This window comes from Crocodylus porosus, unplaced genomic scaffold, assembly GCF_001723895.1.
Source record: "Crocodylus porosus isolate Cpor-Errol unplaced genomic scaffold, CroPor_comp1, whole genome shotgun sequence".
Classification (NCBI taxonomy): domain Eukaryota; kingdom Metazoa; phylum Chordata; order Crocodylia; family Crocodylidae; genus Crocodylus; species Crocodylus porosus.
In genome coordinates this window covers 61,197,931-61,214,436 of record NW_017728886.1, presented here as the reverse complement: position 1 = coordinate 61,214,436, position 16,506 = coordinate 61,197,931, and the positions used below count along the sequence as shown (strand labels likewise).

Here is a 16,506-nt window from a genome sequence, read left to right as displayed (position 1 = left end):
CCCGCCCCAGCTCGGTACTTTAAAGAAAAGCCCTGGTACTCACCGGGTGCTGCCAGGTAGGGAGGTGATCCCTGCTGCCCCCCACTGCCCCACACTGCATGGGGGGCTCTGCCATGAGCCCCCCTTGCTCCCCCAGGCTCCCCACGGGTACTGTGCTTGGGCCAGCTCTAACCCTTTAAGAAAAAAAACATGAGAAATCTCCAGGACTCACCACTCCTGCAGCAGATGTGGGGCTTTGGGGGTTCATGCAGAACCCCCCACATGGCACAGGGCAGCGGGGGGCAGTGGGGATCACCCCCACTGGCAGGAACGGTGAGTCTGGGCATTTTCTCATTTTTTTTTTTTTCTTAAAGGTCTGGAGCTGGCCCAGGCAGGGCACCCATGGGGGGGTTGGGGGAGTGGAGAGGCCAAGGAGGGCTTGTACAGAGCCCCCCATGCAGCGTGGGGCAGTGGGGGGCAGCGGTGATCACCCCCCTGCCCAGCAGCACCTGGTGAGTCAGGGCTTTTTTTTTTTAACAAGTGCTGGGAGCTGGGGCGGGCGAGTCAGTCATTGCTGGGCTGAGAGAGCAGACAGTGCATGGACCTGGCTGATTCAGAGCTTTGGGGATTTGGCAGCAGTCAGATCTCTGAATCAGATTCAGCTGAATCGAATCACCTTCCCCAGAATCGGCTGAATCCAAAGCAAATACTGTCCACTTCACACAGGCCTGGTTTTTACAGAAATGTGATTTCACTGAAATCAGAGGAAAAATTCCCAACTCATAATTGTGTAATTAAGAGTAAAATAGGCACCAGTGTCAAAAGAAGGATCAGATCCTGTTATTTTTAACTGAAAATTCTTGTAAGTTTTTGATATCTGTTATACAAGCCTGAGGTTCTGAGACTGTCACAGAGAAATAGACACACACGCATAGATGATGAAGAGCGTAGACTGAGTACCCATACATAAAGCCTGAGAGAGGAAAGAGAGATCATGGAAGGAATATTAATGGAGCACAAAAGTATTTTCAGTATCCCCCCCCACTCCTCATAAAAGTAGTCACATGAGAAATAAGTTTATCTAAAAGAAACAGACATGCTTAAGTTGCTGTGGCAGACTCGTGGTTTTAATAATGGGATTTGCTGAATGCACCTCTCATGCACTACATTCAGAGTAGATCCTATAAATTTCATTCTTCTCTCCCCAACTATTACACAAGTATAACTAACTACAGATTTCAAAAGGACTGTTCCCTTTTATGAATGTAAGTTAAAAATGAGGATACAACTAGCTTTGTCATTTAAAAGGATTATATCAAGAATTTTTCTAAAATGTTTGAAATATAATTCTCTCAATTTCTATAATAAACCAAGCCTATAGGTTTGAATTTAAAATCTATTTTTACAAAATCTGTTTTGTTTGTACCTGCAGTTTATTGAGAATTTTAAAAGTTAGTTCATTTTTTATATTACTAACATTTTCACACTCCTTTTAATTCTTTCCCCTTCTCTTTAAAAATACAGCACTTAAAATTTTTAACTGTCAGATAAAAAAAAATCCCAAAGAGTTATACACACGCTTGGAGGCATAAGGACTGGGTAAGAATTCCCCAGGCTGTATTTTTAGAATTGTAAAATTACCAACTCAAACCTTGTTTACTCTGGAAAGCTAGGAGTATACCGGAGATCTCTGGAAATGTCAATATCAAGTTTTCAGATATCTCTTTAAATGAGAGGAAATACTAAATACTTAAAGCTTTCTTCCCCACTAAATTTTCATTAGACATTGAAGTTTAAATTGTAGTTAATGAGAGTTCTAAACAACGTGACTAAACAACCTTTTCCATCTCACCTGTTCAGCTTTGAGTTTCTTGGAACTTTTTTTTTTTTCAATTTCCCCAGTCACCATGGAGTCTTCTAAAGTACATTAGCTAATGTTTCTGAATAACTAGCATACAAAGATCTCATGCCCTTTGGAGAAATACATTCCCAGACTTTATATAACCACCACACACACCTAACTACTTGTCCACCTTAACATGTGATCTTTAGAGGCCTATGCAGTTTCCATTGAATTCAGTGACAATGCTTTTACTGGGACCAGAATTAGACCCCAAGGGAGATCTGATGGGCTAAAAGCAATTCTGAGTAATATCTATAAATATAATGTGATTTGCCATTCAGAACCGGAGTTCCATCAAATACATATACTCTTTAAAATACAAGAGTTCTAAATGGTATAACTGCAGTAACCATTTGGAGTGTAAATAACTGAACTCAAGCTCATGGCACTAATGACAACTGCTTTGCAGCATCAACGCCCACTTTAATAAAATGAACTAATAAGACAGCAATTCACACCTTAGAGTGCCTTGCTCCCCAATTAAGTTAAAATAATGTCATATGGAAAAATAAATGTCCAAGCACAACTTATCAGGAATTCAATATTTTAAAACTGAAAAGTGATGAGAAATGCTTATGTAAAATGCTTTAACACAGTGCATTTGTTACTTTTCCCTTTAATAACTCTATTTAGCTTGTACAATTGTAAATACCCCATACAACTTATCCTAAATCTAACCTTAAATTCAAAGTATTGTGCTACAGAGCCCCCTGTGTTGAATGTTTTATATTAAGCACCATTACTCAAGTTTTACCAATCAGGGATTGAAGAACAAAAACACTCAGATGTTAAATCTGGGAACTGCTAGCCCCTGTTTATTTCCCACATTAGTCAAATGATTTTCTAAGTACTTGTGAACAGCTAAAAAGAAATAGGCTATAAATGATGTGAATTACACACAATATAGGGTAACAGTGCATGAATCTGCAATGCAACAGGTGAAAAGCTGATTCTATCTAACCACAGGAAAACGTTTTTCAATCTAATTAATTAATTTCTCTGATGCCTACTCAATGAAACATAAATGCAATATGTCACTGAGCCAACTGGACTAAATTCAGTCCTGGCAGTTGAGAAACTAAATACAAGAATTTGCTGGAATTGTCCAAATCTCTTCACTGAAACTTAGTACACCAGAAACATGAGGTCCTTCGAAATGTAAGGAATTGAAATGGAGGGCAAACAAGGAACATAGTATTAGAAAATACCAGATGCAGAAGACAACAAAGAAATATAATAGAAAAATACTATATTTGATGTAGGAAATAGAAGAGGTGGCCATTAATGTACAAAGTAAATGCATAAAGCCCACAAGTCCCAAACTTGAATTACTTGGCTTATTCAGAGCTCCCGCTGAAAGCTGTAAGAATTGTGGGTGAACGGTAAAACCAGAATTAGGCCCCAAATAAATAAATGGCATTTATTGTTTTTTATGTAAAACTGAAATTCTCTTACTCTTGGCTACCTCTTGAATGACATTATAATTCTTTTTAATCAGAATACTGGAGTCCCCTTGCTATGCCACCACATTCTCAAACCACCTTGAGCAGAATGCTGTCTGGCTTACAGATCCTAATTAACTCAAAGCATGTGATTATAAAAATGAAAAACAAAACATTGCTAAGTGTAACTTTCCAAAACGTTTATTCTGAAGTAGGTGTAGGATTGACTTCTTGAGCAAATTCTCAAGAAGGGAGATAGAAACAAAAATGGAAAGCATAACATCTTTTAAGCTAAGGAAACTGTAGTAAGCTTTGAATGTTTTACTTCAAAAATCCTATGGCCCTTAACAAAATCCTTAGAAAATCTCTTCTTGTTTATAAAATAGTATTTGATATCGCCATTTTAACCTATAAAGCAGTACAATCATCTTCTTGTCTAAAATCTCTAAGTCCAGATTTGCAGCTATAGGTTGCCACTAATGAAGCAGGGATGGATAATAAAAAAATGCTAAATACCAAAAGTCTTAATTACAGAGTAATATAATTCTTCACTGAAAATATTACATGCTATTATTTTAAAATACAAAGGTTACCATATCAACCAGTACCACAATACAGATAAATGATAGGTGTACAAAACAACAAAATACTTCCTTGGATGCTACCATACTTTTGCTTCAACAAACAGCATCATTTAATAGCTATTTTTACACTGTGTGCATCTGAAACATATATCCAAGTTTATGATTACATTTATGGTAATATAATTTATTTCAGAAGGTATATAAATGCCTCCATGTTGTACATATGTATATAATCTTTCACACATTTGTAAAACCATTTATTTATTCCTGTGATATGGCTATATTCAAATTGGACAAGATAAGAAATTAACTGAGATCATTGTTTTGTCTGCCTGAAGAAATATAACCTCAAAGTTCTGAAATAAAGGTTCCAAGGCAATTTGTAGTAAAAGAAAAAGAAGTATTGGTGGTTAAGTCACTAAAAGCTACAGGTGCCTTAATTTTGTTACAGGAAAATGTATAAAATCAAAAGCTATACTTGGCTACATTTTAAAGAAATGAATATGTATCTTACTTAGAAAGCAAGATTTCTGAGAGATCAGTAGAATAGATTATCTGACATACAGAACACCATTGGTGAAAAACTGAGAGAAATTATGCCCCTCTACAGTATTCCAACTATCGAGACATCTCACATTGGCCCTGACACTATTGCTTAAGTTAGAGTGAATCTCAAAAATGTTTTGTGTGTTTACACTAATAGTCATCATCTTAACATGATGAAAATGCATATGTAAAAAGCTGACTCCAAAATCAGACAAGTCAGCTAAACACAAATTCATTTAGTCGATAAAACAAAAATGAAACTGAAGTGGAACTGAAAGACCTGTTGCTTTTTCTTCTTAGTGGGACTAAAGTGAGCCTTTCTACCAAGACAGAGGATGTATGTAGAGAAATAAATTATTAAAGCCAAATTCTGTAGGCCTTACCTAAGGAAAATTCCCATTTGATCAAATTTGGGAATATGAAATATGATATGGTCCACACCACCTAAACATTTCTTTTAAAAAGAGGAATTTGTGGGGAGGGTCATTATTGAAAAAGTTATGTCAAAATTAATTTGAGTGTATTTAAGCTTACATTTAAAGAAGGCTAATCCATAAGCAGAGGGGTTTTTTAGTCAAACCAACAAGTCTGCAATAAATTCAACATGTTGCTAGCTAGAGAGACAGGAACTCAGAGCTGGAAAGGTCCTTGATTAAAGAGACTGTATTTTAGAGTTGGACTACAACATGACAACAATACTTCTTCAAATACTTGAACATGTATATGTAACTTGACTGGAGTCCCAGAAGGAAATTTTTAAAATGGCTAAAAATATACAGGTTAACAGATAAGGGCCAAATCCTTCCATATAATTCACCTACGTCAAAAAGGGTTTTGCCTGAGTTAAACAGAAGCATGTTATCTCAGGGCAATGCAACATTTCTTTCCATCACCGTAGGAATGAACCCTAACTCCCACAAAAACTGCCAAAAGACCCCTCGGAAGTGAACAGAACAATTTTAGGCAATTTCAGGATATCTGAGATTCCTTTCTCAAGTGAACTAACCAAATGAGCATTTAAATTAAACATAGAGGGCCAGAACTTGCTCCCGTTATTCATGCAAGTAGTTCTAATGAATGGTAAACAAGATTACAGACATAACTCTTTCCCATTTTACTTTCTCAATTCAAAGACTGTTTTTTCTTTCCTCCTTTCACTCCTGGACTAAACTAAGCAGTGAGATCTACTTTCTAACCACCACCCATCCCACTCCCAGGGCCCCACCAGACAAATTTGGGTTTCAGTAAATACAATTCAGATTATTAATTTGGTTTCTTTGGCCTAGGAGCAGCTCCTAAATATATTCAATTTATTTTTTAATGTAAGTAATTTAGGAGTAAGATATTTAGGACTACATCTGTTTACGTTCTAGAATAGTTGTATCCAGTATTAAGTAGTCCAAGATAGAGCTTACTGTCCATCTAAACTTAAGTCAGGAATCTAAAGAAATTTTGTCTTTCCATAAAATGTTATATGACTCCTCATAAGACTACCCCAATTCAAATTACAAAAACAGGAGACAATTTCACTTTTGTTAATGTAATACGGTTTTATTCCGCTGTAAATGTATATACAAAACATTTTGGTTTTGAAAGTATGATGTTCTGGACATCTTCAGACAACTGTAGATCATTCTTATGTAGTCAAGACAGTAGAAACATGACAAATATTATGGACAGCAATAGATACTAATGCTATACAATCCAAACACGATAAAAATAGAATAATTTAGAGATCCTTAGTCAGTCAAAAGAAAAAATAAAAGACCTCTTACCATTATCTGTTCAATAAAATCAGGTCGGAGCTGTTTTGTTCAACCATCATGTCAACTTTCTTTCAAATGTATCTAATTTTAACACTCCCTTGGCTAGTGGCAGCTAAGAGTAGAAAGCGTTGCTGTGTATTTCTATATTTTTGTATTTCAGGCCATAAGAATCTTATTTTTCTAAACTCTATAGAAACAAGGTCTGATGTTTTATGATAACTAGAACAGGGAAGTAAAGAGCTAAATCACAAGTTGTACTATTTGCCGCTCTCTCACTTTCTTTCTGTAACTGTTTCTTTTAGTAATGAGAGTACATTTTCCAGTAGCCTTTAACTCACTAGATTAACTGACATGGAAAATGTGACTAAAAACTTGTAGGACTGTCTAGCCTCCAACCTAGCACAGAATCAACTTTGTTGTAAGTGTTGAAGGACATCTAGCAAGCAGCTACTTGCTCAGTTCATAATCCAGAACTATATATTCACAAAGAACAGTACTGCGCCATCTAGTTAGCTGTAAGCAAGCTTCACTTGCTATGTAAGAAGTGGATACCTTAAGATACAAGGCTTTAGATTTTGTGAATGTTCAGTTTCTTTAAAAATTCAATTGTTTGTTTAAATAAATATCACTACTGGGATAATCCACATCCAGTGGATATGGGAAAATTTAGGTTATAATAGCACAGTGAACTTCTACATCTAACTTTGATTTACAAGATAAAAGCAACTTTTAAACTAAAGAGGCTTTCTGCTAATAATGCTTATTATTCCAGAGACAGGAATGATTTTCCTCCAAAGTTGTCCCTGTGTGCTTGCCTATTATCTTTGCTTTCCCCCTTCCACTAATGAGCATTTATCTAAAGAGCCTGTTAATCCTCTGATGCGTGCTTCTGGTCAGAGGTAACAGTTTGAATAAAACCACTAATCACTTATCACTAATCACTGATCATTAATCACACTTTTCTCTAGTGCTTTGCGACCTGCACAGCTCCCATTAGGATTAAGGAGTCACAAATAAGAACTTTAAGAATTTTTTCTAAATATTTTTAACTTCTTAATGCTGACAACTTTATCCAAAACTTAAAAGTAACAAAATACCAAAGGCGGCTTTTAATAATGTACATTTTTCTGTCAGAGAACGAAAGAACACAGTACGCTCCCAGTGTGTATTTATGCATCTACCTCAGCAAAATTCCCACAAAGTGGGCTGCAAGATACTATATTTGTTTCATTTTCATTTGGTTCTCACCCTACAGCTCTTAAATTCTTTTATACATTAATTTTCTTCACAGTCTGGTTTCTGGATTATTTCAGCATGACAGTTTCTTAGAAGAAAGTTTTTCCTCTACAGCTATTTGACACACTGGACCTTGTTCAAATGGCCAGACAAGGAAACTCTGGTGCAATTCAATAGATCACTACCAGAGTTGTCTTTGAACTGTGCCATCTCAGGGACAGCCCAAGAAAGGTGCTCCTCAATATATATTATTGGTTCAAGCTCGAGATTAATTTATCTGTGTATTATTTCTCACCTGGAAGATACAGAAATCATCTGGTCATGCCATGTGAAGCAAGAGACTCTTAGGAGCATGTTCCATGTTAAGACCCACACACATGGACATTCATGGACTTGATTACTTTGAACCGGTTCTGTCTTTCCAATTGTAAAGCACGTATAAAACCCTGGAGATGAAGACTCACTCATCATGCCTCGAGGTAAATAGTAAGTGAAGGCAGAGTTTAGCAACTAGCCCCCTTTACACTCCAGCAGCCCTCATCATTCTAGGAAACTTAGCTACATGGAGGGAGAAAGGACCCTAAAAAGAGAGGAGGGGTAGAGGAAATGGCATTAAGCTGGGGAAGGGGACGTAGTTAGAGATGTGTTTAGCCAGCGAGGTTGTAAAAGAGAGAGTTGCTTTGTCAGCATTTCTAACCCCTGAACCCTACAGTATCTGAGGCTGTTAATCAAACACTTACTAGTCTGCAGAATGACGTAATGGCCCAGGATCCAGCCTTATTCCCAGAGATATGTCAGAGGGAGGTGGGGGGGAAGACAACCAAACATAGCGATGCAGACACCTAACAACGAAACATACACACAGCCCACTCCAGCCCGAGTCCTTAACAATAGACACCATGTGGGGATTGGAGCCGGGAAAGGGAAGAGGGGGTGGAGATCGGATGAGTTTGTTGTGCAGGATCGCAAAAAAAAAAAAAAAAAAGAAAGAAAGAAAGAAAGAAAAAAAGCGGGGGGGGGGTCCATTACAAACACGCAAGAAGAAACTTCTGAGCTGCTGCGGACTGAAGGAGCCTCTTGTAAAACTTTTCTGCGCTGAAGACAAGTTCCAGCGCTTGAAATCAAGACCATGCAGGAGGAACGCGCAAGAGGGGCTTGCAGAGCAGATCCCCAGCCAAAGAGCTGTCATTTCAGCGGCAAGAGCAAGAAAGATGTGATGCCAGAAAGAAATGGAGGGGTGGGGGGGAAGAGCTTTCCAGTTCTCTGAGCTAGTAAGGGGGGAAGGGGGGGGGAAGAAAAACCCCGATCCGGAGAAAGCTCAAGCAAGAGACCTGCAACTTACTGGGAGCAGCATTCACCTACGCGAGTGGCTGTGGCAGAGGCGGGCACATCTCCGCGGGGCTCGGACACACGCACGGGCGCGCTCACACGCTCCCGGCCGCATACTAATGACTGTCTCCAGCTCTGGCTTTTAAAAAGCCACACGCCGAGTTGCAAAAACTTCCCAACTTTGTGGTCGGCGCGCGAGGCTGGGGACTCCCAGCTCCCCCTCTCGCTCGCCAGCTGCTGCCTGCACTTCTAGGTACAACTTTTTGTGCCGCCCCCCAAACCCCAACCCCAACCGCACGCCTCGGTCCGTAACAGCCCCCGCTTTATCCCGGGGGGGAGGTGAACCCGGTCCCTCCCCGCACCCCTACCACAGCCATCCTCGCAGAAGCATCTTGCTGCTCCAGCCTGCTGAAAAGAAGCGAGAAAGGGAAGGGCGGGGGGGGACCTCCAATGCGTTCAGTGACTATTATTGAAGTGAAATTCAAAACAAAACTCAGAGCCGATCGCCCCAGTGTCCGGAGCAGTCCCGGCCGGAATAGCAAGAAATGGCCATTTATAGGAGAATTAAATAAGATTGTGCCCCCCCCGCGCCACACAAACACTTTACCGCCTGGCCCCCCCTTCGTCCCCCAGTTCATTCACACACACACTGCTTGGAAAAGCAAATCCCAGGCAAACAAGTACTTTGGGGCGCTCAGGAAGTGCGGGCTGAAAGGCAATGTAAAGGGAGTTTCAGAAAGGGAGATCAGTATTTTTAGGAACTTACCAAACAAGTGTAGAAGGGAAGGGACCAGCAGCCTGGGTGAAGGAACCACGTTGGACTGAGAGAAGGTTACAATACGTTCTATTTAGAGAAGCATTACATCACCCTCCGTGACGTCACGTGGGATTCCTGAACTTCTAAATCATTGCGGTCCCTGCTCCGGGGGGAGCGGCACGGGGGGCGGGGCCGGGGGCGGGCTCTCTGCGGGCCCCGCCCCCCGGCAGCCCGCCCCGGTACAAGGGGTGGATGAGGAGAGGGGGGCGGACAGTGCCAAGGCAGCAACAGCACAAGCAACAGCTTGCAGCGCTGGAAGTGACAGGACTGACATTAGAAGTGTGAGTCAGCTTGGAAAAAATCTCCTGCTTCATGGATTTCGGGAGGAAGCAGGGAAGAGTGTCAAGAGGCACGGGGCCGAGATTGGAAATTGCGGGGCTGTGTCCTGAATTGGGTCGGAGGGGGGGTCTGCACTCAAGTCCAGGGGGGTTACACTGGACGGGCTGATAGGCCCAGACGAATCCAGGACTGAACTTCCTAGGGCATTGCAAGTCCCTCGTGTTTCAGAGCGATCTCTTTGCTCAGCTGAGCTGCGACTCCAGATCTGGATGGCTCACAACTGTGGGGGTGGAGGACTCGCTTGGGGGATTTCGGTCCTTTCTTATATGGGGGGGTGGTTCTCTTACAAAGGGGTTTACAGCACAGCTTCATTCCTAGTGTTCTTCATTCTAGCAATAGAAGTCCACAGATTGTAAGGGGCTGGAAGGGACCTCAGAAGATCGTCCAGCCCCCTGCACCAGGCAAAAAAAATCCATCCTTTAGGGGTTTTAAGACCCGGCTAGACAGAGCCTTGGCTGGGATGATCTAGTTGGGGATGGTCCTGTTCTGGGCAGGGGGTTGCACTACATGACCTCCTCAAGCCCCTTCCAGCCCTCATTTTCTGTGAATCTGTGTAGTCACAGATTCACAGAAGTTTAGGGCTGGAAGGGACCTCATGAGATCATTGGGTCCAGCCCCCTTGCTCTGGGTGGGAAAGACTGTTGGGGTCAAATAACCCCAGCAAGGTGTGTGTCCAGTCTCCTTTTGAAGATCTCCAGGGTAGGTGCCTGCACCACCCCTGCTGGGGGTCTATTCCAGAATCTGGCCACATGAACCGTGCAGAAGTTTTTCCTTATAACCAGCCTGAAATCTAGTCAACAAGACAGAACAGGGCTGAGAGACAAATATAATGAACAGGGAAAAAATACAGTCTCTGTCTCACACACACATACACACTTAAAGGGATACTGGACAGACAAAGCTTTTTTTTTTAAGCTCATCGCCTTCCTTCTTCTATAAATAACATGCAAACAACCCCCCTGGCCTGCCATGGGCTCTGGGTATGGCCCTTTCTCTGGTTGAAGGAGATGTACTAGGAATCAGGTTCCCCTCCTTTTGCTATAACCTGTGTGACATTAGGCAAGTCTCTATGACTGCATTTCCACTGCCATTGTTTCAAGAATATACTTGCTCCAAAGTTGTTTCATTGTTGTTGATGATTTTTAAAGCACAAATCTGATCAGCACCATGCCAAATCCCTGGTCCCATACCTGCAAAGACTTAAGGATGTGTGTAATTTTTATTCAAGTAAACCAGCTGAACTGCTCAAACTACAAATGCCTAGCTTGCAGAACTGGAGTACCTACACTTAAAGTCTGTGCTGCATCTCAGATGGAACATAAACTATTATTCACCCTGACTAATGCAACTCAGCACTTCAATGACTGTAATAATGAATATTCTTACAATGCTTGGCAGTGTATCTTTTGAATCATCTGGTAAGATGATTGACTATTGTATTGTGAACCTGTTATGTTCCTATGCTATCTTTAGTACACAGCCCTTGGATTCAGTATCTAACTCTCTCCCTTCCTGGAGTTTGCCTTATTAATAATACAACATCACCCTAAGCCTGTGCGTTTTGATAGCACCTCTCTACCCATTTTCCAGTTTCCTCTTGCTCAAAGAAACACCCTCATTTTCTCTATATCCTGACTGGATGGAGTTAAGTGCCCCTACCTGCTAGTGTGACTCAGAAATAATCACTCAGCATCTTAGTGCAGGATTTTAGCACCTGAGCTTTGGATGACTCAACAAGAAAGTACTTTGCTTCTGTACAGGGCCTTTGAGTGCCAACCTGTTTGCCTTTCTGACACCCTATTTTTACTGTTTGAATAATACAAAAATGTGTCCTGCCATAATAAATAACTAAATATTTCACTTGTTAACATATATACATGCACCATTACCCTCAAATACTGCTCTATTTGAAAGATAAGTCCAAAGTATAGAGTATTTAGCTTAGAATATAATTACTTACTTACTGTTTCAACAATTCGTTGGTATTGTATTTAAAGCAGATGAAAAGAAAGGATGGAAAACAATATTTAAAGTGGATGGAAAGAAAGGTTTTGTTACTGAGCAATGATGGGCTTAATGCAAATTAAACTGTTTAGGATGCATTTTCATTTTGCAAGTATTGCCCTTGAAAAAACAGAGTAGACATAAGCAACAGTTTTCATTTGAAAGGTTTCAAAATTATATTACAATTTATTCACAATTGCAGCTACTTCTGGGGTGAGATGTAGTAGGCACTTAAGTTCCCAAGAACATGTCACAGTTGTTTAAAGCCATGATGTCACGACAAATGTGGGATGGGGTAAAGTTGAACTGTTTGTCAGGGAATGCTGTGTCATCACATACCTGACAAATCCTGGGGAAGTTCTCCAAGAATAATAGCAGTTCAAACAAAGTCACTGCATTTGGGACTAAGTGATTCTTTCTCAGGGTTTCTCAAAAAGGAAAAAGCTCCTCATTTCCTGTTTTGGGCCCAAAATCTGTCTCCCATTGAATACTGCAATAACGCCATCAAGTACAGGCAGTCCTCGACTTATGGCATTTCGACTTATTCGCACTTGTGGTGCTCCACCATTTACACCCATGTTATTACTTACAGTGCTGGATCCTCGCACTTACGGCACTCCAGGGAAATTTACAATGGGAAAAAAGGGCAGCAAAACAAACATCCCTGGATCAGTTTCTCAAAAAGCCATCAAGTGGCCCTAAGGCTTCCCAAAATCTCCCCAAAGAAGCCCTTCTGAATTCCATGACCCTAATGAAGGTATTCCTCCACCTTCTGATTAAATAAAATCTTATGTGATTAGTTACTGTATTGCCCTGTTTAACTGATTTATATACAGTACACTTTAGAAAGCTTTGTACTGTACAGTGTATATCATTTGTAGTTGATTAAATATGGTATTTATGATCATTTTTATAAAAAGTTGGGCATCAGGCCCTTGGTCAGGAAGATAGCCTTCTATTATAACATTGTTTCTATGGGAAAATCAGATTGGATTTACATCATTTCGATTTACAGCGCCTTTTCCAGGAACATAACTGGCCGTAAGTGTGAGGACTGCCTGTACATCAACAGGAGTGAGAACAGACACAGGAAAGGTGTTAGTAGGATCTTTGAGATAAAGTCAGTTATCTATTTTAATGTGTTATATAGGGGAGTTTTTAAATTAGGCCCTTTTTTTTTAAGGAATGGTGGCCTGGATGACTTCTTGCCAGATTACAGAGAGTGGGTCCTATTTTGAATCTGTTCTATGACGTTTTCTCTCTTTAGCACTGTGTTAAAACGATTCCTCAAATGACTTTTGCTCAGATCTTCAATATGCCCTCTTCTGCTCTCACCTGTATCACACAAGGTAAGTTAGACAAGAACCCTGTATAAGTCAGCTTTAAGTGTAATGAACTTCATATGTTGTAATCATGATTCATCATGTATCAACAGTTCCACAGATTCTTTTCTACTAAGGTAGGCAGATGATGTTATGGAAGTGGAGCAGGCTTACGGAAAGAAAAAAATGACCCATTTGGCTCAGTGTATTACTACTACTTGCTGTCAGAGTCTGATCCAGCTCTCATTAGAAAAAAAATTAAAGGGAGTTCTTCCATGGATGTCAGTGAAGACTGGATCAGTCCCAAACAGCCATTTTAGGAAGCAAAATCCAGGATCAGAATTTTATTTGATGCCAGATAATTATCAGAAGTAGTTTTGACTTTAAAGGGATTTCTTTGAATTTAGAAAAGGCTTAAAAGAATATTTTCTGGAATCTGAACTACAAAGTAAGCATCACACCTCTCTAATCAGTTCCTTCTGTGAAAACTACCTTTTTTTTTTAAAGCAAATATGGTTTACATACATTTCATGCACTTAAAATTGTCCTTTTGAAATACTTAATCTGAATTAAAAATGACATAAAAAGAACATCAGGGTTGTAAAATAATGCACACAAATATTAGGAAATGCTAGAATTAAGGTTGAGTTAAGCAGTAGTCCCATGGGAAAAAAATAGTGATTGCAGTTCAGGATTGTGTTTAATGTGCATAGGAGGCTGCAAGCCTTATTTTGAGCATTAGACTTGGAGCACAGTTGAACATTAGACTCTGCAATCTTAGCATTCTTTTAATGTAATTCTCTTGGAATTGACTGAACTTCCCCCTTAAACTCTTTCATGGAACCGCACATTTGATTCATCAGGAAGGGGTAAACATGTAGGAGTCATGTGCATATTATGAACAAGTCCTATGGCAGAAATTGCAAAAAGTGCCATTTCTCTTTTTGTTCCTTCTGTCATGTGGCCCCTTGCAAAGGGCAGGAGCAATTGCAGGGGAAATTCTACTTAACCCTGGGATGCAGCATGCTCAATGAAGGTGGAGTGGAATGCTTGGAGGATTTAGCTGCCGAACTTTAACAAATCTGGAGGAGGCATGTGCATATTATGAACAAGTCCTATGGCAGAAACGGCAAAAAGTGCCTCACTGATACCAGGGTGAACCTCCTACAACATTAACTTCCAGCTACAAACTGGTGCTACAGCTTCTTGACAAAACAGCTGTAAGATTTTTTTTTAAACATAAGCAAAACGATGTATGTTTTTCAGGAGGCAAGGATTTTTGTGTGTGATATCTTCTACTGGACCAACTACATGTTTGGGATGGACCTAGATAAGCTTTTGTATGTAGTACATTCTTCTTTCCATAATCTTCTCAGAATATTTCTTAGAAATGGCTGAAACACTCGGTTCAAATTTTCCAGAAAACCCAGCCTCGAGGCAGACATCCGGCGTAGATCATTTCATCTTGAATCATTAAAAGTTTTGCGAAGTTGTAAGCAATTGAAAACAGGGTATTATAATAGTGAAAGGGTCTGGCAGTCTTAACTGCTAAAAGCACTACCAATACTGTACAGCACTAGAATACTGTATTTTCCTTCTCAAAGACAGTGATTACAAAGAAATCAAATAATCTAATCTTTCCCCTTGTAAGGAAAAGTCATTTTGAAACATTTTTATATCTAATATTTAGCAGTGAATTTTTCTGGATTATTTCCATTTCAGAATCAAAAGGGAAAAAGGAAGGATAGCAGAGAAAGCCCCACAATTCAGAATGAGAAAGCAAGGTAGGAGAAAAATAAAATACATTGTTTAAAAGAAAATCTTAATTTAAATGAGCGCTATTGAGAATTTTTTATTAAATGAATAGGATTAAATGAATTGGGATGACATCCCATATGAATAATGGTACAGGACAGTAATGCTGTTTCAGCAAGCACCTAAAATCTGTGGTGAGTAGAAAGTTAAGGTATTACAATAATTACAGGACTTTTGTGTGTCAGATTCATTTTCTCTAAGACAAATGATGTCACATAAAATTAATGTATACTGCTGGCTCACTTGGTTTCATATTTTACATACCTGTTCTTATAATATCATTAAGTACATGTTTAACCAATGCGCTGGCAACACTGTTACTCTCATCATTTTTGACATTTATGATTGCCTTGTTACAAGTACTTCATTGGTATCTCAGCAGCTTTTAACCTAATCAAACAGTATTTCATTCCCCTCTCTACACTCTACTGAACATTTCAAATCTCTCAGATCCTTTAGATCTACTTTTTATGTCATGTGAAATTATCCACAATAGCAAAATCTCAGTCAAGAACTTTATCAAAGATTTATGTTAAAGAAAAGTAAAGGTTTAAAAATAAAAAGGTTATGGAAAAGATTTGCCTTCCCAGTTTAAGATCTTCTTTAGACTACTTCCATAATAAAACCCAATTTAAAAGGAGAATATAAATTATGCTATTTCATAATTAGTAACCCAGTTTCCTAGGCAAACATAAAACAGAACACACCCTAAACTTTAGGCCTCCATTTAGAGCTCCTTTTCCACTTTCAGCTTAATTTCAACCAGAATAATAAACACATTATAATCAATTCATACAAATACAAATAAAGGAAATAAATTACTTGGGCAAACTTGTGAGGGCAGTGAGAAAAGTAATACTAATCTTTGCTGTGAAAGAGAGATCAGAAAGGGAGTAAAAAAACAATAAAATTTAGGGAAAGAATCATCAAAGTATTTGTTCCTTATTGCACAGCTGACCACAGCTGATATTTTTGATATTTCTTTACTTATCACAACATTTCTTTAGCAAAAGAGAACTCTGTTATAACAACTGAACAAAAGGAAAGAGTGTAGTGGTTAATAGGGACTGGATCGAATTAAGGTAGTCTGAGTTCTTTTCCTGGATCCATAGCAATTCACTAAGTCACTTAATATCTCTATTTATCCCATTCCCCTTTCTAGTATGTATAGATATATGGTTATTAAACATGTGCTTAATGTACATTCATCTATATATTCATAGATTGCGAGGCTAGAAGAGACGTCGAGGGATCATCGGGTCCAGCCCCCTGCACCAGGCAGGAACAACAACTGGGAGTTAGGTGACCCCAGCAAGGTGACCGTCCAGTCTCCTGTTGAAGATTTCCAGGGTAGGCAATTGTATCACCTCTAGAGGCAGCTTATTCCACAGTCTAGACCAGCGGTCTCCAAACTTTTTTGATCG

The 16,506-nt window shown here is 39.5% G+C and overlaps 1 protein-coding gene across 1 annotated transcript in view; it reads right to left on the bottom strand.

Moving 5' to 3' along the window:
- The window catches only part of CREB5 (cAMP responsive element binding protein 5), a 356,099-nt gene extending 346,461 nt beyond the window's left edge, over window positions 1-9,638 (bottom strand). Inside the window, exon 1 of the mRNA XM_019535356.1 lies at window positions 9,552-9,638. The gene's annotated coding sequence lies outside the window, so the exon portion shown is untranslated. The remainder of the gene's footprint in view (window positions 1-9,551) is intronic.
- Between the last annotated feature and the right edge of the window lie 6,868 nt (window positions 9,639-16,506).